Source organism: Patagioenas fasciata, chromosome 3 (genome assembly GCF_037038585.1).
Source record: "Patagioenas fasciata isolate bPatFas1 chromosome 3, bPatFas1.hap1, whole genome shotgun sequence".
Lineage (NCBI taxonomy): Eukaryota > Metazoa > Chordata > Aves > Columbiformes > Columbidae > Patagioenas > Patagioenas fasciata.
The window spans coordinates 108,861,699-108,888,508 of NC_092522.1; the positions used below are offsets into that span (position 1 = coordinate 108,861,699).

A 26,810-nucleotide genomic window follows, 5' to 3' on the forward strand; every position below is an offset into this window, starting at 1 on the left:
CCATGTTGTTATCATGGTTTTTCCAACATGCATTTCAAATGTGGCCTTGTGAACGCTGGCTGGTGTCGCTGCCTCTGTGGGATTTTCTCGGTGCCTTGAGCACACCACCATGGAATGCACTCGTCTTTCAACACCTTGACGCTCTTTTTTTCAAATGCAACTTAAACGATAAACATCAGATTTAAAGACACAACAAGACAAACAGCTCAGGTTTACCTTTTTTTTATGTTATTCACTAGCATTTAATGAGGATTTCCAGCGTACTGTAAATCATCGACATTAAACAGAAATGAACTGCCAGGCAGAATTTACCTGAAAAGAAGTGAGAGGTGGAAGAAGGGCTGTATGGTGCTCTGATAAATATGGAATCAGTCCTCTTCGTATGCAAGGTGTGCAGAAATCAGTGACTTATTTCTTGTGTTCTGAGTGAGAATAAAGGCAAAGTGAAGTGAGAGAAGCAGAGAAGACCAGAGTGCAAGGTTGTATAATAGTTATTCTAAAGAAAAAAAAAAAGCGCCAGCATTTTTCATCCAAATCTGCTTTAAAATAATGACACATAGAACTAGGTACAATATTTTCTTAATTTAGAATTTTATAATACAATCTGATTTGGCATCTAGAATACATAATCATCACCAGAATGTAAATGCTCTAATCCTCGTGACAATCTCTATTCTACCTACTCTTTCTGCCACTATTTTAGCTTTAATCTAAGAAATTGTACCACACCAAGTATTACTTTCATTAATACAGGTTAAGCATAGCTGAGTACTGCTTAGCAAAATCTTATTTACCTGAGCAAACAACTCCCTAGCAATGATGAAAACACACAGTAATGTGCACACTTTCTTTTCCACATAATATACATCCATTAACACCCACTGTGCAATATAAGTTATCAAAGAGCTATGTGCCCTGTATCAATTGAAAAGATTTATTTAGCAGAGCACGATTTTAAAGGTAAGTACTTTTTGGATCCTCGGACTGCTGTTGGCTTGTATCAGAGAAATGAGGTCTGGAGCTGGAAGGAAAATAAAAAGTGGGTGGTGTGGTTAATGGTGGCATTTATCCATCGGAGCCACACCTGGAGCTGCACGGTGCCAAGGACAAGATACCACTGGAGGTGCTGCCTTGCGGAGGAGATGTACAGCCCGGTGTCAACCTACAAACCAGCAGAAGGATGAGGTCACAGCTGGAAACGAAAGGTGGCAATTCGGGGAAGCCACCGATCACTGAACAGCCCCAGGGCTTAGCCTGGGCTTGGCAGGATCTCTGATAGTCTGACTGCAAGACGAGAGAAGGGAGAAGACAGAAGGGGTTTGTAAGGAAGATAAAACACCAACTGAATGCTGACAAAATCAGCCTTCCTGAGACCCCTGTGTCTGATGTCAGCACTTAGTTGGTATTTTCACATTTACTTTGGACACTTCCGGACCAAAGTGTCCCAGGCACAACCAGTCACCATGCTGATTTCAAGAGTGTTGAAATGGGATACAGTTGTCCTGCTGATTACATTTTAAATTGCCGTCATCTCCTCTTTATGCTTGTAGCATTACACCAAAATTACTTCTCAGCATTCATTTCCAGCAGCGGCCTTGCTGCACGGAGCATCCAAGTTACTGACCATTTAACCACCCAACACTCTGAAAGAAAAAAAAGCCTTTTTGTTTTTCCCTACCCTCCTCACTAGGTCAATGTGCAGGTCCCATCCACTCCCTATGGAAACGACCCTTCTGTAAATAACCTAATATTTACCACAGTGGTGCAGAGTCCAAAAGGTAAATTTGGAAAGAGGTGGTTTCAGCCCTCATAAACAACTAACCAAGAAATGCTTCGGGACAGCAGCCACGTAGGATTCGTTACCTGTAGCAGTGCTACAACAGCCATTCACAGCACCCTTGTTGACACTGCTTTACTTCTTCGGGACTTCATTTGCTAATAAAGCTGCAAAAGGATTAACTAAGGAGTTTCACAGAAATCATCACAAAATGCCTTAGCATTTATAACCCTACTCTTGCTGCCCTGACGCAGTCATATGCCTTTTCAAATCAAGTTATTTGGAGCCCACAAAGTTTCTTCCTAAAAAAGAAGAAAGGGGCAGAAGACAGAACAAATACACAGCAACAAAGAAGCCAATAACGAGGAATTGAATTTAAAACTTTCACAGAAAAATTAGAAAGGAATAATGGAAATTAATATCCACATCAATAAAATAAACCATCCCTCCCAGGTCAGAAATTCCTGATGCTACCTTGCCCTTCTAAGCAGGGAGCAGGACGGCATCACGACCAGCTGGTTCGTAAAGTACCGAAACGCTTCCAGAACAGCAGTTTTTGTGTCATGACAGCTGCTGCAGCCTTCTATGTTCAAGTAGCAGAGTAAAACCAGATCCACTAAAATAAAGTTTGCATTTATCCTTCCATGGTAATGTTTTTAAACTACATTTCTTCCAAAAGAAGGCAGAAGCAGGGGTAATAGCTATAACCAGGGTACCTCGCGAGAACTTAGCGAAGAAGAACCCTCACAATGGGCAGACACATGCTGTAAATTATAAGCGCCAGGAATGAGCATCAAGTTTAGTCCCCACATTTCAGAGGGTTCCCCCTTTTCAGACTGGGGGTTATTCAGCGCATTGTTGCAGTAATGCGAAGGCATTTTGTAAGAGTTAAAGTCGTCTACAAGTGAAGAGTTTGCCTGAGCGAGGAGGCCAGGACTGGGCTCCCCTTTATATCCTCTGTTCCTGCTTCAAGCAAGCATTTTAGTGCGTGATCCTACTACATTACACACCTTATTAAAAATAAATAAATAAATAAAAAAACCCTCTGTTTCGTTTTGCTTTCATGAGCAATTTACATTTCATTTGTGATTTTTAAGCAGAAAACCTTTGGCAGTGAGTTTATAGATGACATACTGAAAAGGTTGAGGTTTTTTGCTGCCTTTTTTTTCAGTCTTAAGGAAAACAGGATTAGAGGTAGAGGCTTTTATATTCCGCCACTTCTGAGACATATGTTCTGCTCTCCCACCAGTTATGAAGTGATTACTGGAGTGGCACAAACAGATTTTTTTTAACAAAGTGAAGGTGTGATTTTCTCAGGTTCTGTGAGAACATGCACACTTATTTTTACCAACCCAATCTGTTTTCCAGTAGTTTAATGTCCGCAGGGTTTATAAGGCTATCTTAGGTGTCAGATTCAGCGCAGCTTGCAGGGTGCTACCTGACTATGGAAGTTTAAAGAAAAAGACATAGAGAAAGCAGAAATGATGCAAGACTCAAAGTAATTTGAAGACTGATTTAAATATACAAAAAGACTGACCTTTTTTGCCACTTGCCCATATACAGTTCTCTAAAGCCTGAAGGCCCTCATATCATAAATACTTTCTTCATTTTAGAAACCTCACTGAAGATCTATCCCTAAATAATTTACATATACAGCCTGACTTTTAAAAGTATTATTTTTACTCTACAAAAAGGAATTTGATCTTATAAACACTTACTGCCAGGAATAGCGATTCCAGTGGGGGAAATGGACTTGATTTCTTGCACCTTGCCTATTTAAGCTGGCTGTAAAACGTCACCAAAGGAACAAGTGAAGAGATCTGATTTTATATCAGTTCACACCCATTTTTCAGGTATATAAAAATGAGACAAAGAGATTTCTCTACAAAGCAGAGTAGGGAAGGCATTCACACCTGAATTGGACTGCTCACCCATTCCAGATTCTCAGCCAAAAATCTATAAGCACACCGACAGAAGACAACACTTCGCCAAGAGACTCTTAAAGCTCAATTTTGGTCTGTTACACTGGGACAAATTTAGAATAACCACTTCAAATGCAGTGAAGTTACTCAGGACCAGAGGAAGTGAGAACGAAATTTGGCAAGGACTGTACAGGGAAGTAGCCAGTTAACATTTAATCCTCGGTGAAACTCCTCAGGTCTAGAGTCCGTACAAAGAATTTACACTGGTTTAAAAACCAGTTTATCTGAAAACCTCTTTCTGGATGTATCAAAATTACTGACATATCATTTTAGCTCATAATTTAGCTACATAAGCTGAACTGTAGATTTCTAGTCTGGTTAAAATCCATACATTTGATCTCCTGCAAAGTTTTGAAGCAATTTTAAGTATAGTACTTCTAAAAGAGAAATGCCTTTTGTTAAATCACTGAAATTTTATAGGCAGACAAAAGCCTTACATGGAGCAATATGCTTTCAATATGTTTGTGCTCAATGGCTCAGTGCTATTAAGACAAGGGGTCTGTAGGGTATTTTCTTGATGCAAGATTTTCCCAACAACAGTCTTATCCTTACCTCTATGCTGAGGATCTCGGACAGTGAGGTCAAAGTCATTAGTCCCTGACAAAAGCCTTAGCAGGTCCCACTAAGCACGCTCGGTAGGATTTCTTGTTGTTGCCTGTTATTTTGGATGAACAGTACCCCCTCCTTGCAAACTGGGATTTTCAGTGCAGCCTCATAGGAGTTAATCTGGCCACACTTCCAGGAGCAGCACAGTCCTGTGTCCACAGCAGAGGTGGTGAGGACCCTTTGGGACAGGGGTCCAGGCACTTCGGACCCCCCAGAAACACAGCTTCCATGAAATCAGAAGCTTTAACTGTAAAGCTGAAAGGAAAATGGAGACTGTGAAAAATTTGACACATCACAACCTAGAGAAGGGATAATCCTTTTGTAGGAAGTATCTCAAGATAGCCTTGGCCGTTTCATCTATAGACCTCTCACAATGCCAAAGGCACTTCTGACTTCAAAGTTGTTCTTATAGCTTTGTTTTTCCCTGCTTGCCTGTTGCAGTATTTCCTACTACTGAAACAGCTCCTTAGTGACGGAATCAGTGATGTTTCACTTTTTGTTTTCACATAAGCTCCCCATCCACTCTTATCCCATTCCTTTCTTTCCTGTTGGCTTAACCAAAGTTGTATCAGACAAAGCTATGACCAAATAAACATTCCCCTTTTAAAATTTACTGTGTATACTGTATTACCCTGCAACTGTAAGATGGTCATCTCAAACATCTTGCACGAATTATAGCTAGTTATTCTTATTTATTTTTACTATCTGCTTATTACCATCATTTAAAAAACACACAATAGAAATTAAAGTGCAATAATCTATGGCAATGCAAAATGTTAAGTATCTGCCTTAGATCCACAGAGGCAAGGAAATTAAAAGAGGCTTAAACTCTGAGCTAATGCTTCATCCCTAATTCATTCTCTTGTGCTCATATATTGAAGTCTCAGCACAATGAATCTGTGAAAGGACACATTAATGTGTTGTGGAACTGGTGTACAATAAATTGATAGGGAATTTAATGTAACTCTGATTGGAGACTGGGCCAGAGATTTCAGTGATGAGTAATACCAGGCAAAGAATTTGCATTTTAATTCAGGCTTTCCTTGAATTTTTGGCTTTAATTCATACTCCAAATATTTTGGGAAAGAAGGCTTCTGCTGAGGCATCCTAAACAAGGCAAAGAATGTCTGACAGCAGTTAGTACTTCGTGATTTAATGGCATTGGTATTTCTTAAAAATAAGAGGTCATACGTCACAAAGCAACATCAGGGTCTGAAACTCTTCTCTTAAAGACTGCTAAATATTATTACATTCCATTTACAACAGGAGGAGCATAAAAGTCCTAACATCGCAGAGTACATTCATGTTCTCAAAAGGCTCCCAAGATCTCATAATTCTATATTCTAACAAAGTAATAATATCTTACATGGTATTAACATCAAACCAAACAGAAACTCATGCTCCATGACAGATTTTTTCCAGAAGAAAAGCTTGTTTTTTAAAGTTCTTTCTGCCCCAAGCTTGCTTTTAAAACCCGCTATGAAATGAAACAAGATTTTAAAGAGTGGAGATTCAAACAAAAATACAGAACCAGTGTAATCTTTCCACTGTAAATATCCATGCTGAAATGACAAAGGAAAGTAGAAGGTCTATGCAAAATCACTGCAAATAAATTGCTACATGTGCCGTATCTCGTAGAACTGCTGAACAGTTTTTATTACATTTTTGTTCGCTGGAGATTGCTACAGAGATCTCTGCATTGCAAGTAGCCACACCATTTCAGTGCGCTGCTGTTTCAGAAGAGCAGATTTTCTTGATTAATAACAAAAGGTTTTGTTGGGATCAGAGCTGTTTCCCACCATCTCTATGCAAACCCGGCAACACAAACTGTGTACATTAGCATTTCAAGGAGCCTCCTATTAATGATGGCAAGAAAAGCTCCTCTCGGTGGGTAAAATCCATTTTGTCCTCTCTTGTGACATCTGTTCTAACTTTTAAAGCCAGAAAGGAAACTAGATAATGCCAGAGAGTCTTTTGATTTACTGTATTGGCACTTGTGATGATGCTTCAGACTATAAAAGCATGTAACCCTAGTGGACATACATGACTGTGTAAATGTGAACATCTGCATATTCCCACAACATAGGGGGAACTGAAGGAGTAATTCCAAAGTTCTTTGTTAAACTTTTAACTAGCTTTTTTTTTTTTCTTGAGAATTCATAATTATGCTTTCAATTGCTTCTATACCATACAAAATTCAACATTTTAAATTGTATTTTTATGTAAATGTTTACTGCTACATATGTTTTTTTTATTTAATTTCATTTCCCAAAAGCTTTTCCAATTTTTTTTTACATTTTTTTGTGAGTAAAGACATTTAAGCAAATAGAGTTGGAGAAGCTGAAATATGGCTAAAAAAATAAAACCCCAAACAGTGTAGGATAAGAAAAAGTAAACTAAACCCTGCAGATTTCTTACCTCTTTACACCATCTGTGCAGTATTGCTCTTAGGCCTTTTACATTGGTCATCCTGGGAACAAAGCTGAAGGCAGATTCCAGCAGTTTTTCCATTCACTATTCATTCAGAGGTTCATCAGCTCCATATGGATCCAGCCAACTGCTGTGTTAAATCAGAGCCTTTTCCCAGAATTGACATGGTAATGAAGTCATGGTATTGCTCACAGAAAAGGCCTCCATAGGTATTTTCCTCTCTAACAAATCCAGCCTTTTCACCCCATTCACTCCCTAAAATTATCTCATAACGTTACAACATCTGTGAACTGGGTTTTCGCCTTTTAATGTCTAGCATGTTTTATTACATGACTATGCGTTACATACTGGTTAACAAGACTCCTACACAACCAAGGAAATAAAATAAACTTGCACTCTTCTCTTTCAACCTGAGATTGTTTTGTCCTCTTTTCTTTAAATTTATATCTACTATATTTATTTTTCTCCGGATATAGCTGTACAAAATATGATGTACAAGATGAACTTCGATTTTTCTGATTTCTATCAGAAAGTGGTTTTAGAAATATTCCAGGACGAAAAATCGTTTTACCACAGAATGGTAATACCATCAACACAATAATTTGCTAAAGAGAGATGATGTTAATGGCAACTATGTCGTAACAGTTCCCTTCAGTTCATCAGGTGTATGGACCTGAACACTCTTTTAACACAAATGGTTCAATATTTGTTACAGAATAAATATGATACAGTTTATTTCTGTAATAGGCCATCTGCAATTAATGTTGATATTACATTACGCCTTGATATGACAACACAAGGCAGCTTTATTGCAAAACTATGTCTTTCTCATAATAATAATAATGTACCTGAAGAAATATAATCTATAAAAACAGGTATCATTCTAAATGCATATGTCCAAGGTTAGTCATATACTGGCTAAAGAGAAAAGAATAGTTGGTTGTTTACAGTTAGCATAGGTTTTTGAGATGTTTTGTGAATATGTATTACACTTCTAGTCTGCATGCATCCCAATACTCTTTTTTATGAGTCCTGGTAGACTCTGGCACTTTGGACTGCAAAGCGGGAAGATCTGGCACACACGATCTCCTCCTGCACCCTCGCGTAACACCCACTCAGGGGGAAGCGCTATGGCTTACAAATGGATCAGAGCTACAGCAGCTTTATGGGGCAAGTGACTAAAGCGTCTTCTTAGAGGAACTGTATGCCAAGTCGTAAGCGTTCTTTACAGTGCTGGTCCCGGCATCTCGCAACAGATGTAGCAGAGTTATTGCATTTCCAGAGAATGGCAACTAAAACAATCCAAGGGATCAAGCAGTTACTCTAAGAAAGAATGAGCAACTAAAAAATATTAGGGCTCCAGTTTGGAGAGGAGGTAGCTGAGAAAGGAAATATAAGTGAGGTGTATAGAATCACAAAGGTGGTAGAAAAGCTGAAAGCACAACTGTACAACAACTTTTGCAATACTAGAACTAAGGGTCACTTGATGAAACCAGCAGGAGATTGATTTAAAAGAGGTAAAAGGTACTTCTTTACACAGCATCTAGTGAACTCCTGGAACTTGCTGATGTGGAGGGAGACTGCATCTGTAGGATCATTAAAAAAAAACAAAGAGACAACTTCATGGACCAAGAGTCTATAAGCAGATACTGAAAGAGCTAAGCAGGGCTACAGTCTAACATCCCTAACAAAACTGTTCTGGTTGCCAGGGAAGTCAAAGGGAATGGACTGCAGAAAGCAGCCAGGCTAGAATGGCCTTCCTAACTAACATCTCCTGTTTCTGATTTTGCAGCCAGAACACCTGGGCAGCTGGACATTGGTTCAACACAGACAGTGCCACTCCCAAGATCTTTTTTACATCCTGTGAATGTCACTCAGCCATCACTCAGATCCTGGAGCCCAGTGTTCATTCTAGTTAAACAATGCTTGCAGGACTGCTCTGCCAAAACTGGCATCAAACATGGACCTGCTGTTCAAACTAAAGCTGAGGGAGCATAAGTCCATGTCATAGAGCATCAGGAACAGCTCTGGGGCAGGAACTGAGATTTCTTATTCTTCGACGCAAATATTTCACAGTGTCTGCAGCAATAGAAGACACACTCTACCAGTGACTAACTATGGTTGTCTTATAGGAGTGCTCCAACTGGATAGAAGACAACCCCCTGGGAGATGTGGGACCACATATAGTCACTGATACCTCAGCCACATGCTGCAATGTAGCTAGTTGACAGCATCTGTGCTGTATTAGTTCCCAGGGAAAATTGTTCTTGTCTGTGCTTAGTGCGGTAAGGCACACCATCATGATTCTCGAGATGTATTTGTTACTCATTTGGAAAAGGAGCAACAAAAAATACTGATAGGAGATGTGCTTCTCATGGGTGAATTAACTCAGAAGTATCCATTAGTAGTGGGACCAGGCAAACAAACACGTCTTTAATCCTAACATCTTTAAGCCTGTCATATTTAAGGACACAAAGGCCCATGTTTGAGGATGTTCATTCTTTTAATTCCAGAGGGCTAGACAGCTGTAAGACACAGTGACAGCTCCACCAGCACAGTTATTCAGAAACATTACCCTGGCTGCACCCAAGCCTGTCCTGGGATGCCTGACAACAATCCCATGAAGAAAAAAGAAGCACTTGATGAGCATGTACAACATCCTAAAATACTTAGAGCAATTTGGGGAACAAAAATCTATTTGTATAGAAATAGAAAGAAATGCAAGAAGAAGTAACATCTGCAAAGAAACATTGCAAAGAAACATTGCAAAGAAAAAACATCTGGAACTTCTATAGTAGATTATGCAAAAGAATACCTTTCCCACAATGACTTTGTTTTACCTATCCATGAAAAACAGCTGCTGAGTCAGTTAGAAGCAGCCCACTCCTTTTGTCCATGCTTTAGCTTTCAAGTTAACTAAAGCTTCTACCACACAACACAATGTCAACTGTTCAAGCAGGACGGACAGAGCAAAGACAAACACCACACTGCCTACGGGCCTCTCTGGTCCCTCTGAATTCAGAGAGGACCTCATCCTCTGAAGTGATACTGGGCCTTGGCGCAACAACTGCTGCAGCAAAAATGTGGAACTGAGAGCAAAGCCCAGGCGAGTTTCAAGCCCTGCTTAGCAAGTCCTGCCACGGCAGGCTGTGGTGGCAGCCTCGCAAACCAGAGGGATGGTTTCTACCAAGGTTTTCTGCGTGCCCTTTGGCACCCAGCACTTACGAAGAGGAAATGTGATCACCGTTCTCAAGAAATCACACATGCCATCTCCACGGCATAGCCTGTCTCCTTCAGGCAGTGGTTTAAAGCCAAGCTCTCCTGCACAGCAAAAGAGCTGAGGTGCTGACTTGCCCCTCTGAGAGTAGCAGAGGGCTGGGGGGCGGGGAGGCAAATCCTCAGCTGGTGAGGAAGCTGCGCTTGCTCCAAGAGTCTCTGAGGACAGATGCTAAAGAAGTTGGGCATTCTCTGTGTTTGGGACACCTACTGACAACCGATCTCATCCTTTCTTGGAAAGAGCTTTTTACCTATTCAAAGCACTTCAGACCTCTTTATTCCCAACTCAGGCAGAATAGCTGGTTAAATACAGCCTGGGGCATGGATGTATGGCATTGTGTTGCAATTGCTTCCCCAATATTTGCAAAGAGATTGCTTATCTATTATCCAGGTATTAAGCATCTCCCCTGCTTGCTTCTTCCTATAGGCTACTATGAAGAACAATGCAGTCGCACTCAAAGGTCTTTTAACCCACTATACAAATATTCACCTTCATGAACAGCTCACGGAAAGTATTTACAAAACCACTACACCTCATATTCTGAGATTGCAACGCAGCATCTCCCTGTCTGCCTCCCAGCTATCAGCCCTGGGAGATGTGTGCCAAAGGTAATGCTGATGGAGGGAAAATTCTGCCGGTTTGAAATGGGATGCTGGCACCTGGTCAGCACGGTGTTTATTCCTTGGTCAGAGCAGCTCAGCCCTGCTCGCACGTAGCACTGCTGTAACCGCGAGAGGGTGAGGAGGAACTAAAGAGGTAACTCTCTCTCCTCAGCCAACCAGACCAATACTTGCAGGTGGAAACCTGTATTCCAGCTTCTTGCATTCCTGTAACAGTGCTTTCACTGCAACTTCTGTACTTGGGGTACGGGCTGTTTGATTTAATGACACCACACGAGATGGGAAAGAAGTCCCTCCCCCTTCTCCCAGGAGTTAGAGACACTTTGCTCCTCTATTACAGTTATTAGAGTTCTAATAAATGAAAGCAAATGAAAACATAATTTTGGTTGGAATCAGACTCAAAGGAATTTGTAAAGGAAGGCAGAATCCTTTACAGCCTTGCTGAGGGCATCCCACCCAGGGTGAAACGGCATCTACTTCACATCTACTCAGGGATTTCGTACAAGTTACTCAGTTAATTCCAATTCTACTAATGAGCCAGAAGAAAGTCTCCAACATGAAGAACAGCTTCACTAGCTCCTCAGAAGAAGACACAAGCTAGCACTCACAGAGGTTAGAACATTTTCCCAGCTAGAAGTCACTGGGGTTTGAGGCACAAAAGTATGGAGACTATGCTGCTGCTACCAGTGAAGGAACAAGGAAAGTCCTGAAAATTTTCATAAGTATAAACACTCAGTTTAGAGAATGTAAAACATCATATAAATCACATATGTGAATGTAGGAGCTCAAGACAGAAACATTGATTTTTTTTTCTCTGTAGGTCTCAGAGGATTTGGTTCTGCTCTGATTAAAACAGCAGAAATCTTTGTCTTTCAAAGGACAGACACATTCTTTTACTCTCCCCTCAAAGAACCCTCTGACTTTCACCTCCATTGTTTTTAGTCCAGCTTTCAACAACAGTCACTTAGTGGTTCTTGGAAATCAGCAGTAAGTGTACAGCACTTCTATATTTTATCTCATTTTAATCTTTCCTGCCTACTGCTAGTGGGTATTTTTCATTTCTAGGCAAGTGTTTTCAGCTTCCCCTCATCTGTTCCATTTTGGAGTTGCTGTCCTTGCCACTTCTTCACATTTGTTCGTGCCTTCCACTTGACATTTGTGTTGAGGTACATTTCATCCACATCACTGTCTCAAACCCAACTACTACCTGAAGCTTTTGTTTGCACGGACCAACAGTTCCCTAACATTTGCTGTCTCTTCATTAAATCCATCACAGGCCACAAGAGACCTCTTTTTCCCTTGGTTGCCCAACCCTTGAAATTAAGATTGCAGATAATTTGCAGAATTATAATCAACAGATGATACATAAATCAATAAAGAAATTTAGCTCAGTGACCACCAATACTTTCCAAACTAAAAACCAAACCAAAACAAAGTAGTAAAATATTTCACTGTTTATTTCAGTGTTTATCTTCTAGGTGTCTTTTTTGGCTTTGCATAAGAGCACAAACAGTTCAGATAACCATTAGTGCACAGAATGAGAACACATCCATAAAATAAGGTACTCATTAACAGTAAATTTCAGAGTCCAGATTCCTTACCAATATGCCAAGAAAATTGAGATGAAGGACTGGCAGGAATTTCAGGCCTGCTGTATATATTCTTTTGTAATTTCTTTAAAGACGAGGTGGGAGAAAATATGCTTAGTTGTTTCTAAGACTCTTCAGAAAGAAGCAAAGTTTGCTTTGAAGTTCACAAACTTGCGAAGATTTTAGCTTGTGGCTGTTATACTGAACTGCTTGTTAAGTGCAGCAGGAACAATCTGTTGCACTATTAATTTAAAATATCTATATACCTGCACTGCTAATGATGCTGCCATTAAGAGGGAGTGCTTCCTTTAAAAGTCCTGATCCTGCAGTGATCTTCGTGTTGGCAAGTTAGGCACCAATCTGGAACTCACAGCTGATCAAGCACCAAGCCCCTGCCTTCCCTCTCCCTTACAGTTTGTTTCCATCTTTTGCAACTTGTTAATTTCATGTCACCTTAGACACTTGAGTTGGTCTCCAACTGATCACCCAGCTAATAGTAAGGTGCATTAATGAGAAGATGGTTGAGTTCACTCCCGTTTAGCTGATTTAGCCACATTAACTGCAACCACAGTAGAGCCCGGGAACCTCTGCCAGGGCTGCTTACAAATGACACCAACACCAGAAGCAGATAAACAGACGAAATGTTCCAAATAAGCAAAATATTTGAGAGTCACGTGGCACAGGAGAGGGTGCACAGTTGGGTGTGCACTGTTCCGTCTGCAGACCCAGATCACAGATCTTCAGTTCAGTTCAGCACTTTCTCCCTGTGCTGAGTGCACAGACCATTCCAGAAAGGCATGGTATAGCAAAGAAACCATCTGGAATAAGAGAAATAATTGTAGTGTCTATCTGTAGGTGTCAATTTGTGAGTTAATGGTCAAAGGCTACAAGCCATTAAACTGGCTCAAAAGTAGACACGTGTTCGGGCAGCTGGTCAGAGGCTCCCGAGAGACTCCTCTGAGGGTACAGATCAGATGTCCACTGACTACAACTGGTGTGGTTTGAGGTGCAGCTGGCTGTCTAAGAAATCCATGCAGACCTGCCAAGGATGGCATACCAAGTTTGGACCTTCTTTAGTGACATGGAACAGCAGTTAAAGTCCAGATGGGAAACCTGAGCACTTCAAATAATGCTGGACACTTATATGTGGGCAACCAAATCAAGCCTCTGGTGTCTTAATCTGTGAGCTGAATCCCATGCTTACTTACAATGAAATATATAAGAAGTTTTAGGGCACATTAAGTTTTGTGGGGCACAGCAGACCTCAGAAAGAAAGCAGAAGAGTGACCATAGGTTTAGTGGGTTTGAGAGAGGTGAATGCTCAGTGCACAATTAACCTTTATGATTGTTTTATATTTTCAAGGGTCACTTTAGTAGGAAAAGAACTGGAAATATCTTTAAAAGAATATGGAAAGCTTAAACACTTTGAGAAGCACACAAACACAGGGAGCTGACACATCTGTGTGATGTGTCTCATATGAACTCCAAAAGCATTGTTTCTGAACAAGTAACTCTGGAAGATTCCAATTCAGTAATTCGGACTTTGTGAGAATGAAATATAAAAACACCCTTCCTACCACTGACAAAGAGACACCCTGTGCAACCACGTTACAGGGGATGTTGCTGCAGAAGGTCTTATGTGTGTTTATGGAGCAGAGAAAGGTGCATTCTGGAAAATCAGACAAAAGCTGCAAACCAAACTCGCTGGTCTGTAAAGCCTACAACCCTGCCAGAGATATTCAGAAGTAAAGGCAACTTTTGAACTGTATGTTATATGTAAGGTTGGTGCTGACGAGACTCAAATGGCACCGCAGAGACAGATCAGGCAGCTTCTCTTCTAGCTAGAAAGGTACCTCAACTGCTTTTGGGCGAAAGAGATCCCCAGTTCTGTTTCTCATTGGAACTGATTCCTCACAATTAAGGCTAGCCCTTTATTTGATGTTTACTCAGTTTACTGCCTTTCTGCATTCGGCATTGTCCACATCTGGCATTGCACTTTGTATTTATTCTAGCCAATGTACGTTTATTCATCAGCTGTGTTTGTTCTAGCTATGGTTGAGACGGCAATTTCATTCTAAGTCTCCGCGTGCCTTGATGGATACCGTACCTTTCAGCTGAACTTTCTCAGGCTTGTTCTCAGGCCAGAACTTACATTTTTTTCTGCAAGTTAGAAGAAAACACGTAGTTCTTTTCAAACCCCTCAAATTTAGATGTGAGAACACAGCTTTTTAACAAAAACACCTTTTGATACGAAGTGCTCTTTTTTCTGTTTTTGAGTCCTTCCATTTTAAAGCAACTTAAATTATAGGCACAATTATTTCTTCCAATGTTATCACAAATGTGAAAAGGGCATAAGCCTGTGTTTAGGAAAGGTAAGGTTTGTAAGGAGGAGGAACACCACCACTCCTGTTTGTGCATGAACTCCAATGGGAGGGTAAAGCGTGTGACTGTGAGAATGTTTAATGAGTCACATTTGCATACAAATGGTTACAAAGCACTCAGATGAGTCATGAAAATTCACATCGTTTCTAAAAATGAGTGGATATGTTAATGCAATGGTAAGGTTGAGATTTCAACTGAAGATAAGCAAAAATATTTACTGTTCTGATTTCAAAAGAGACTTTAACTTCTGCCCATTATTCCTACTTACTACAACAGTGGATCAGATCTTGCCAGTATTTATCTAGCCAGAGCTTTGAATTTTATTTTTTTGTGAAGGGAGGGTGGATTTTTCTAGTGCAATCCAACATTATTTTTCTTGCATTAATAGCGAAGTGCATTACATCTGTATCACTTTTTATTTTGTGGCCACAATATCTGCTGACTTTCTTATCCTCCCTTCTAGACACAATGCTCAAAACAGGACAATGCGGCATCTTGAAGGTTATCAGAAGTAGGGCATGGAGCAGTGTTAACCCACTGACTGCAGAAGGCACTGCGGAGACAAGACCCTTCTCTTGAAGCTTTACCTCCTGCCTGCAGGAACCACTGAGGTGATAAAGCTTTTCATCACAAGCACACAGGCAGCCTGAAGCAAGCGCTCAGAGTCGGTATCGGTGTCAGCTGAAGGAGTAACCGGACAGGATTTTTGGAAGTAAAAAAATCAGATGGGCAAACAGAAAGCTGGGGCAGTCTGGGGCCTGGAGTAGACAGGACGTATATTCATGAAGGACATGTGGCAAAGAGGTAATAGCGATAGCTTATCAACAAGTCATAAACTTAAATTCTGTGTCCTAGTAAAAACAGGCACTTAGCCTAGGATGGTCTAATGTGCTTTTCAGGAAAGTAAGGAAGGTCTCAGAGAGCTGGGCTTTGTGCAAAGAGGAAGACAGGAAGGAGAAAGAGCTACCATTTTTGGAAAGAAGGCTTGGGTGGTGCCTACCTGTAGAGCTGTGTCAGGCAGTATTAGAGGGTGCTTGAAAATGACTTAGGGTGAGTACAGTCATCTGTTGCTATAATGACAAGAATTAAAAATAATAAATTACAAAAGTCAGTGCTGTTCATGTTCAGGACCCAGGAGACAAAGCAGCAGGCTCACTACAGTTTGCAGAGCTCACTCTCCATTACAAAATGCTTTATAAAAGCTAACGTAATGTAACAAACAGCAGAAAGGACAAAGGATTTTTCTTTCTCTAGTACTAAGCTAAACAACTCAGAAAGATGACTCTCACTGACAACTCTGCTCCCAAAGCAGCTGCCATAAGCACCTATCCATGGCATGCAAAACACTTTTATTGCTCTGGGAGAAGACATCACGTGAGGATGACAGGAACTAAGTACTGCCCGACTTTTGCATCTGTCATCCTCGCAAACTGCCTGATTTTAAAGCACAAGCAAAAATGGGAAGGTAACAGCTTGTGTTTGTTCTGTCATCCCCCCACTTCAAGACCCCTGACGCACTGAGAGACAGACTGCGGGTCAGGTTCTGCTCTGCCCTGTTCTTTCTGTAGTCATTTACACCTGTACAAACTGAGTGGAAAACATGCAAAATGGTACCATTTTGTTTTGATAGTGTTTTACCCTCACTTCACAGGGGTGAGAATGAATAGACAGGGTGCAAGGCAGTGGAGAATCAGGGATTCTGTATATTAAAAAACAGCGCAGGCAGCCACAGAAAGTGTCAAACACCATACAAAAGGACTGTTCATGCATTCATGCTCAGCATCTGTGATCTGGGCAGTACAAACAGAAGTCAGTATCTTTGTGCTATGTGGGGCTTATAGGGTTTTGTTTATATAATTTAAAAATCAGCAGACCTGCAAGGCTGAATGTTGCAGGGTGCTTTGCAAACAGCAATCTCACAGCATTTCAGAAGCCTCCAGAGCGTACGCTGAGGAATTCCCTTATTGTTGGTAGATGGTGAAGGCTATTGTCAGATGACTGATACTGGCTCTCTGCCACATGATGCTGGAGCTTACAGTTTTAATTAAAAACCCTAAAACAATTTGAAGAATTGCCTGTCTGAAGCTCTGATTAGCCAGGATGCCTGCCCCTTCCATGCACAGTCAGGCAAGGAATAGCAACTGTGAAGGAAACCTTTCTGCCACTCTGAAGGGTTAAGATCTGTGGCTACATATGCAAGAAAGCCACCCCCCCAAAACAGACCTTTGAAGCTGGGAGCCAAGATGTGTTAACACACTCTGCATCAGTTCCTTGGCGAAGCAGGAGACCTAAAGTCACAGATGTTTAGGAGTCATGAAGAATGAAGCATGGTGGCTGAAAGAGAGGGAAGGTAAGAGCCAGTGGAGCTGAGAGCTGCTCTTATCTTTGTCAGCTTCCAATGACAGCTGGTGATTACTGAAACGGCATTATGGCCTTGTCCTCCGCAGCAGGAAAGGGCTTGACAGTAAAACCACAGCAGAAATCATGTGAGCGTGTTTCCACATAGGCTGCCTAGAAAACAATTTAACTTCCACTCTGCCTGGCTATTATCAGCAGTGCCCCGTAGGCATCAGGGTCGAAGTGCATCTTAAGGAGTGATTTGAAGGCGAACAGCTGGAGAGAATTTTCCAGACCTTTGTTTCACGCACGGAGGACAGGAGGCAGGAAAGCATGAAGATAGCTGGGTGGGAAAAGGACTCACGCACGGCAGAGGCCAGCACGGCTGCCAGAGCAAAGGTCATGTTCAGCAACGCGCTAAGTTAATAGAGCTGGAAAGAACGGCTAACGAGAGTCCTAGAAAAGAGCAAGGTTGTTTTTTGCCTGGAGCACAGAGGATGTAACATGAGGTTAGTGGCTGTAGGTGCAGGTTTTCCTCTTTAACTATCCCGTTTGAGAATTGATGGCATTTTTTGTTGTCTGGAAGAAAATCCCATGAATTCTGGGATTTTGCTCTGGTCTCCTCATACTGTAAGTATGCTTGAGAGATACTAAACCAAACAGCCACTAGTTAAGCAGTTAAAGTTGGGCTCTGACAGGTTTCCCAAGCTGCTTCTGAATGTATTTGGCAAATAAATTCCTCCTCGTCTGCTAATTTCAGACTTTTAAAATAATTTAGCTCTCAAGTACATAACATAAAGTGATTATCTTGTTCTTCTTCACAGTCTGAGGGTAGAATCTATTTAGAACCTGAGCAGGCTGGCTACGTGCAAGTGGAAAGCTTTAGATAAAATTCACTTGCCAACCCAGAGCAGTGAAACAAATTCTGCTCTCACGGGCAACTGCTGTATTAGCCAAACACCAGTTACGACCCTCGTATACATTCACAAACACACCTGAAGCTGGATCCAAAGCTGAGAAGCTGATAGAGTCATGCTGGGTTTCACTGGATTTGCATCGGGCCCTATGTGCATAAGGCATCAAGACTATTGAGTTTTCATCAAAGGAGCTTCCACGGCCTGCTTCATGTCTTACCCACAGCCACCCCCGTAACAGCTGATCCACGCAGACAGCCTGCTTATTCTATACACAAATGTACATTTGCAGCTTATACATATGCACTTAACTCCACAAAACACTAGCAAAACAGCAGAAAAGAGAGCAATTGGCATACTGCAGATTGCTCCCTAAGACAATCTGCAAGGTGTGTTGCTGCTCTCAGTACAGAGCAGAGAGTATCATCTCCCCAAATGGCAATGCCTGTGCCAGGTTTCAAAAAGGAACATCTGCATTACAGCAAAAAACACCCAGACAACCAAAAAATGACTTAAAACTTTCCCATGATATTTGTTTTTCCTTGACAGAATCTATACGAACACTATTGAAAATAAAGCAGAAACTCACATGAGAAAAAAAAAAAAAGACAAAACCATAGAAACAGAACATGGCCACTCTGTACCATATAATTTCTGTAAACATCTCCCCAAATATTCAACAGAATTTTAACATCAGATATGTCTTTAAAGTGATGCTGGATCCTGTGTAAAGATCCTGTACCCCACATGACACGGAATGGATACAGGAAGAATTCTTTCTCCCACCTTGTGAAACTTTTGAGGATTTCAGCAGTCTTACTATCATGCTTCAGAAGAAAACCAAGAGTATTCTCATGAATATTTTCTCAGGAAATTCTCAGAAAAGTGGTCTGATGTTTAAAAAGCCTGTCAAAACCAAAGGCTTTATATCCCGTTCTTCTCAGTTCAGACTGCAACTCCAAATTTTCGTTGCACCAGGGGAATCTCCCAAACGACCACTTCTGGAGACTCTCTTACACGAGTGTTATAAGGTCCTCATCACATCAGTCTTGAACCTCTATCATCTCCCATAAGCTACGAAATATATCTGGTTAGGTCTAAAATCACTGTAGTTTACTTCACAAGTTGCCCTGTCTGCAACAGGAGACAGAACTTAAGGAAACTTCTTCAGAAGCATTCACTTTCTGGACAGCGTTGCTTATTTTGGTTTGTCATTTCAAATGAAAGAAACCTAAAGGAACAAACAGAGATCTGAAACTTGAATTCTCCCTCTCCCCTGTTCCCCTTTAATCCTTAGACTTCCTTGTTCCAGGGCTCTGAGTGCTCATCCAGCTGTAACTGGTACTTTCTCTGGTCCTCCAGCCCCATTATGCTCAAGCCAACCAACCCAGCATTGCCTTTCTTCTTCCCCTCTCCCTCAGCAGCACCTGGTCCCTGACAGTCACCTCACTGGCTCCGCACCACCTTGCGAGTTCCCAGCTGGAGAGCAGCAGCTAAAAGCAACCTATGGGTGCTGAAAAGCTTACTGGAAAGGAGACTGGAATATCCCTGATTACAATGAACTTCTGCCACCCAGAATAATTGCCCACACTTACTGGCATATACTCTGTCCTACCGTCAAAAGGGATATTCCCTTTCCAAGGAAAAAAATAACATGATGTTAACTTTAAACTAATGGTCATTTGTGAAGCAGCTGACCAGAAAATGTACTGGTTAATAACTCTAGTTCTAGCTGCCAAGCTTGTGATAGATGGGACCTGTTACTTCAGAGTGCTTGGCATTTTCATTACACTTGAGATATTTAAGAACAACTCCCATTGACTTCCTATGTGGTAAACAGCGTTCTGACAAAAAGTCTGCTTTAAATGACTTGTCCATCATCTCACAAAAACACTTTGTGGCAGAGGCAGGGCTTGAATTAAGTCCTCCACAGCAGAATTCAGCTGTTTTGTGGGGGCGCCTTGCCTCTTTCACAACCCTTGGCGTATCTTCTAGGACAACAGAGGCTGGGCTCCCGCAGAGAGCAACCTCCCTCACTAGGTAAGTCGCACCTGTGCAGCAAACAAGTAAGAGGTCCTGCAATCGAAGATTGCCACTGAACTATAGCACAGAAATGCACACAGCTTACAACTATGAGCACCCAGCCTAGCGGTGACACACTGCGGCCTGTAAATCCCCAGTACTCCACAAGACCACAGCTAGAACAACTTCGTGGTGAAAGTGTATTAGTCACTGCTCATTTCCTCACTGTTGTCAAGTGTTTTAATTAAAATGTGTCGAGTCACACAGAAAAAAAAAGCTTGAAGAATTGTTGAAAAAGTCTGATAACGAACCCTGGCAAAGACCATCCACACAGATGTCAGGATGTCCAGCTAAACCACATGCTGGCGGAGCTGAAGACAGACAGACTCACAAGTCAAGGGAGCATCAGCATGGAGTTAGAGTCTGTTAGACTCTAACCAGGAAGAAATAAGCCACCACAGAAGCAAAGATTTTTTTCAATTGTCTGTAAATGGAGTTCTGAAAGACAGGCCTAGATGCAAACATCAAGCAGACACGTGCCTTAAGTCAACTGAGGTGAACCCCATTTCCAGAGCCAAGAGACCTGTAGAGCTGTGACACGGAAGTCTCACAAAACTATTGCTACTGAAGTGAAAACAAAGTGGAGTGAGAAGGCAGGAAATTAAGCAACTGCAAAAACTCCAAATTTGACTGTTCAATGGAGAACAACTGAGATCCTCAGCTAGGTATAAACCAGCTGTTTCATTCTGGCCCAAAGTATCCTAAAAAGTTTGCACGTTCTTTCAATGTTTTCAGACCTCTTGTCTCTGCTGGAAACAATAGCTTAAAGCCTTAGGTAATTTAATTTTGAGTCCATTCCCAACTACTTTTATATCGCCAAATTTTAACATCTTAAGTGCACAAATGGTTTCAGTATTTTGATAAAATAAGTAGAAGGGTTTTTCAAGCATGTGTTTTGGAATCATTGAAGGCATTCAGCCTTATGGAGCAATTGACATGAACAATGTGGTGAAATAATCTCCAATTGTATTTGTAGCTAATAACCCATCAGGAGAACATATTACTTTAATTTTGCCGAACTGGACACTTACTGCCCACCACTGCCTCCACAATCTAAATTTTGCAAAATGACTGGACGTAAACCTTTGATGAACCTTGACAAATTTTACATTATAAAAACACACAGCTTGCCTTTTCTTGCAATTTATAATTTGCAAAGAATACATGTGCACCAAACTCAGAGAAGCACAAAAAAGCTACTTGCACTCCTGTAATCTGATAAGAAGGCTGGGTGACCTTTTGTTAATCTCTGATGAAACAATGAGGTACATATTTAGGATTAATCATGTAGTACACCTCAACACTACTCTCTGTCATACAAAATGAAAAAACGTAGCTTTTTGAAACTGAAAATTACATGCTCATCTCTTCAGGGCTAGGATTAAAGATAACATTTTTAAAGGCATCCAACCCCCATTTTTAGAAGTTAGAGACAGATTTTTCTGAGTATGCAAGTGCATAAAATGCAGCGTACACTTCATTAAATTTTCCAAGGTACATAACTTGCATTGATTTAAATAAGGAGCCTTTCAGCTTTATGAAAATCCTAGTTGTAGCCTCTTCTCATCTTCAGACATTTTAATACATACTTTTATACAACTGTCTCCTTTCTTAAAAATAGTTTGTAGTGCCTATAGTGACTAAGACTATCCACAAAAGAAGTTTGCATGATAACATGTAATAGTTCCACACTTAACTTTGAGACACCCAGTGCTAGGATTCACAAGTGCAAATTAGGAGCACACATGAGCTTTAGGTGGTGCAGGCTCAGAGAAAGAGACACAACATCCAAGGACAATTCACCCAGCTCTCCATCTCCAGTCTTCCAACAGAGGGAATGGTAAATGGACCACGGTACAGAGACAGAACTAAAATTATAAACTTTGATTACACACCTAATGTTTAAAGGCTAAAATCGGGTATGATGAATGAGAAAAATTAGTCATCTAGTGTGGAATTCACCTCACTTGGCATCTACAAGTCAGGCTTCTGGTCAAAATTCATCGTCTAGCTTCTGTTGAGAATTGATGGGAAGCGACGGCCCCCAGCGAAACGATTGGTTCCATCCAGAGAGAGGTGTCAAACAGGGACAGAATGAGTCACCCTCTGCAGGTGTCTGGTGTTCTCCCTTCCTGCTGACTACAGAGAGACCAAACCTCTAAATAGCCAAGATAAGGTGAGATGAACTTCACCCTCAAGAATGGGTGAGTCTGCCAGGCCCAGCGTTCAGGCTTCTTGCCATCCAGGAGATGCCTTTACCCCTGAGCTACAGTGTCAGGCTCCCTCTTGTTCGTAATCACTCTGGCCCTCGGAAATTTGCATCTGTTTCTTTACCATGGCAAGCTTGAACAGGATGGGTGTGTGTCCTCCACCAGCCTTATCTTTACTCCGGTTGTTAGGAGTGCTTTGTGAGCAAGAGGGAGTTTATATCACCTCTGATGAGGAGAACGTTGAACCTGAGTCTCTCACTTCCAGGGCAAGTGCTCTCACGAGAAAAATTGCTTATAAAAAAGCTGCACTTCTTTTCCTTCTCTCCTCCTGAACTTTCTGGCAGCTACAGCTGCTGTGCTTTGTGCTAAACTCCGTGCTGTCAATGTGCATTTAAGCATCATCTGAGCACACCTCCTGGACCAGGGCTCTCAGGAGATTTAGACACATACCTATTTTGTGACTCCCAGGTGGGTTTATGCAGGCGACGCTCACTAAGAAAATCAGTTTAACCTAGATAACGCTCATTCGAGGCCTATAAAGAAACAAAGTTTTAAGAGCCTAGGAAACTTCACTGGAACTCATGTGGTTCAGCAAGACCCGTGCGGGTCCACTTGCATTTGGGATGCGGTGCAGACATTTTACTAAGTTGCACTTTCAGTATCTAAATCCCAACTAGAATTAGGCGCTCCTGACCACTGAAAATTTTGCTCTATATATTAGTTATCATAAAAATGACTGAGAATGTTCTGGGTCCCATCCTAATATAACCAATAACAATGGTTTTGGTAAGGCACTAGATCAGAATTGCCCATTTAACATTACAAGGCTTTCCATGACATAACTGAGGTATTCTGACTGAAGTGAACAGGAAGGTGAGATGATAGATTCACCAACAATTCAACACTAGTTTCAATACATTTCTCCTCTGTGTTCACAAAACACTACCACTAGGCAAGAACACACAGAACATACTATAAAAACACATCTGTACTTGAAATTATCGTAATTTTACAATTTGAAGGGGGAGAGTGTGTTTAAAACCATACCTGGAACAGATTTCCAAAATCTTCTCCTACCAAGACAATTCCCAATCCCGCCTTTCTCCAGAAAAATTAAGCCAAGGATTTTGCGATTATATTCCCACAAGTCCATACCTAAAAATCAAAGTTTTGCCAAGATGAGAGGCTGAGGGGAGCTGGGCCAGCCAGCCAGATAACTAACAAAAGAACAAGCCCATTTTTTGTTCCTCGGTTTATTCCCTACCGCATGCAAGGTATGGTCAGTAACCTCCTGCCTGGGCCCTCTCTGTTTTCTAGTCTAAATGGATTTTCCACAGAATTGTTGGGAAGTGCAAAATTTGCAACATTTTAGACCTATACTAATTTAAAGGTATCACTAGAAAACCTATGACAGATTAAAAACCATCTGCTACACAACCCATGCACTAAGAAGGGAACTTGTTTGATCCCAGGTTTTACCACAACCATGTAAGTTAGAGAGCCACCTTACTGGTTCACTATAAGTACTTCTAGAAGACATGCTACATAATCTAATTAAAACATAGACATTACATTCGTAGCAATTATCCCATAGTTAAAGATTTAAAAAAAAAATGAAAAAAGAAAAAAAGAAAACGTATTTGCATATGAGTAGAGAGGTAAGAGTTAATACATGGATTTAACACATCTCACATCAGTAACACTTACTATGCCTGAGAGATGCTGCTTTCAGGAAGATTTCATGGCAGTATTGTTCAAGTAGCATCAGGTACGCAACAGCCCTTTGCAGGTGGCAGTTCATGTAGAAAAGCCTTCAGGGCACTGGTCCTACTTATAGAAGTGAGAAATCCTGCAAAACAGTAGAAAACATTGGAACGGAAATGTCTGAATTTGGAGTTGATATAAATGTCCTGGCAAAATCACACAATTCATGTAGAAACACCCCTCTTTGCAGGGTGGTGCTAGAAAATATAGTTTGAGTAAAAGACATTCCTGCAGAAGAGCAGAGTTTGGGAGTGTGACCATAAAATGATAAGCATGTCAAAACTGAACCAGAACAAAGGCCTGTCAAACCTGTAGTCCAACACTTCTGGCCAAAAAGCAGAGTTTAGGAAAATGAGAAAATATATATGTTTCATCATAATCCTTCCCAAGCTTCCAACAACACACAGCTTGGGAATACAACAGCAGCAGATGAGGGGTGTTTAGAAGGGGGGATCGAGGGAACGATACTGCACAAAAGGAGGGTTATTCAAAAGCATAGTGGGGGAAGAGAGATGAAAACGAGATCTTTCAGTTGGCAGATCTGTGGCATTTGAAGATAAGGCTCAGAAAAGAATGGAGTTTGGAAATGGGACTGGGAGAAGGTGCATCCATGTGTTCCTTGAAGAACACAGAGGGGTTCGCAGTGGGGTGGGTGGAAGCAGCACGTATCCTCTTGGTCAAGTGAGGTACCTGGAAGTGGGGGGAGCAGTGCTGCCAGCCCTGCTGTCCCAAGAGGTGCCCCGAGAGCCCTGCCACGGGCAGCACGGCGTGCTGGGAAGCACGACTGGTCCTCCCTGCAGCACAGCTGTTCACAAAGAGCCCCGGGAGCACGGAGATGCTGCCTTGCTGCTGCTCTGGGGCTGCCCACGCCTACAGGGCACTTCCCAGCACAGCGGCGGTGTCCCACGGCGGCTTTGTGCCACCAGGACTGGGGCAAGCCATGGTCAGTGGTCACACACAGCCGTATGCGACGGGCGTGTGGCAGAGGGCTTGTGGCCACAACCATGTCCCTGCGAGCCCGTACTGCAGCAGTGGGGACAGGGGCAATAACGAGGGCCTGCAGGGCACAGAGCTGAGCACTGAAGCAAGGGCAAGTGGAAATAAAATTAAAAAAAAAAAAAAAAAGAAAATCCCTTCCCCCAAGGCAGCTGCAGAGTGCGATGAAACCCCCTTTTAGGCACAATCAGCCCTGAGCATCTAGGCAAGGATGAGGTGGGTGCAAAGTGCACCGGGAGGAAATGTGTCAGCTGCAGCATCTGAGAGCAGCAGAGCAAACTCAGACGGGAAATGAGCTTGCAAAGTGCACCCAACAAGATGATCGCGGGGATAAGTTGCTTCTATGGAAACTGCAGCCCGATGAACCAAAAAACATTTTGATGGCAAAGTTTTAGCAGGAGCCGGCTCATGGCTGGTTTCAGCTACATTCCCCACCCTCTAAAGCAAAAAAAAAAAAAGGAGAAAAAGCTGCACAATGTGTTTCTTGTTATGGACAAAAAAAAAAAAAAAAAAAAGACACAGGTTTTTTCCTGTATGGGCTACATCATATTAAGCTGTAAGTTTAGTTCTGGACAAACAATCTCTTGTTGCATCTCTGGGATGGAGGTTAATGAATTCCCACAGATGATGTTGGCCAAACAGTGGTCGGCTTGTGACTTGATTTCCAGCATCATGATGTGAGGGGATCAGTATAGAAAAGCACTTTGAAGGGAAGAGGCTGCCTACAGCAGGATTGTTTCTACAAGCTAATTGTACTGAGTGCAGCTGCACAAAGCTGGATCAACAGTAATAGAAGGCGGCGCAGACTTCCTGACGCCAGCCCCGCAGAGCTCCCACCAACAGCCTGGCAATTCCAGATTGTTTTCCAGACCTTATCTCTCCCCCAAGTTTTTTTTTTTCTTCTCTTTCGCCCTTTTTTTTTTTTTTTTTTAATTTTGTGACCGGAACAAATGTAACAGGAAAATCCTTTGTGAAAGTAGAAAATGCTGTTACAGATCGGTGCCTTTCGCAGAAGTTGTAACTAAATATTTTGCATGCATTACTCTCCCTCCCGCTCAAAGAAAAAAAAAAAAACACCACACCACCCAAACCCTAAACTTCTAAAACTTCTTTCTTTGAATGAACTGGAAACGTGAGGCAAACAGAAGGGGCCGAGTAGTTAAAAACAACGGGGTTTAGCAAGATATTTCACCTGGTACATTGAAAACTCCTCTATCTGAGCATATTCGGACACCCCACTTGGATAGGTTGGATGGTGTCAATGACTTGGAAACGGGCCAATTTTAACAGATGATTTTTTTTTTTTTTTTAAGTCGGGTTTGATGGCTTAAATACACGGCAATTAAAACCATTTACATTATTACTAGATGGTTTAGATAAATAAATTTCACTAGAGGCACGGAATAGGGCGCGCGTAGGAACTTGCCGGTCTCTGACGGCGGAGGGGGGCACAGCCCCGGGTCCGGCCCAGAGCTCCGTTGGTCCCCCGTTTGTCACGCACCGGGAGCCCCGGCCCCAGGGACGGCTGCGTGACCCCGGGACTGCTCTCAGGAGACCTCAAAAAGCCAGAACACAGGCAAGCCCCATAAAAAGGGTGCTTTTTCCTCTTTTTTTTTTTGGGGGGGGGGGGGGGAAACACAGGACAGAAATTCCCCCTCTCTCCGCAGCGCACCCGGGGCATCCCGGCGCGCTCCTTCCCGCCCGGGTCGCGGCTCCCGGCCCCGCGGAGCAGCCCGGTGGGGTGCGAGCGGCGCTGGGATCTCTCCCGCGGACGCCCCCCCCCGCCACCTTCCCCCGCCAAGTCCCGTTTTACTCTTTTGCCCGTTTCACTCTTTTCCTCCCCC

The 26,810-nt window shown here is 42.1% G+C and overlaps 1 long non-coding RNA gene across 13 annotated transcripts in view; it reads right to left on the reverse strand.

The window, feature by feature from the left end:
• The window catches only part of LOC136100541 (uncharacterized), a 121,510-nt gene that overhangs the window by 71,146 nt on the left and 23,554 nt on the right, over nucleotides 1-26,810 (reverse strand). For 6 of the 13 annotated variants that reach the window (XR_011738519.1, XR_011738516.1, XR_011738520.1 and 3 more), the window contains 3 exons: nucleotides 23,914-24,055; nucleotides 23,254-23,361; nucleotides 313-422 (listed from right to left, as the gene is read on the reverse strand). This is a non-coding gene — a long non-coding RNA (uncharacterized lncRNA). Of the gene's footprint in view, nucleotides 1-312; nucleotides 423-23,253; nucleotides 23,362-23,913; nucleotides 24,056-24,660; nucleotides 24,859-26,158; nucleotides 26,768-26,810 lie in introns of those variants that run through there. The other 7 variants (XR_011738522.1, XR_011738523.1, XR_010651200.2 and 4 more) reach the window with 5 other exon arrangements.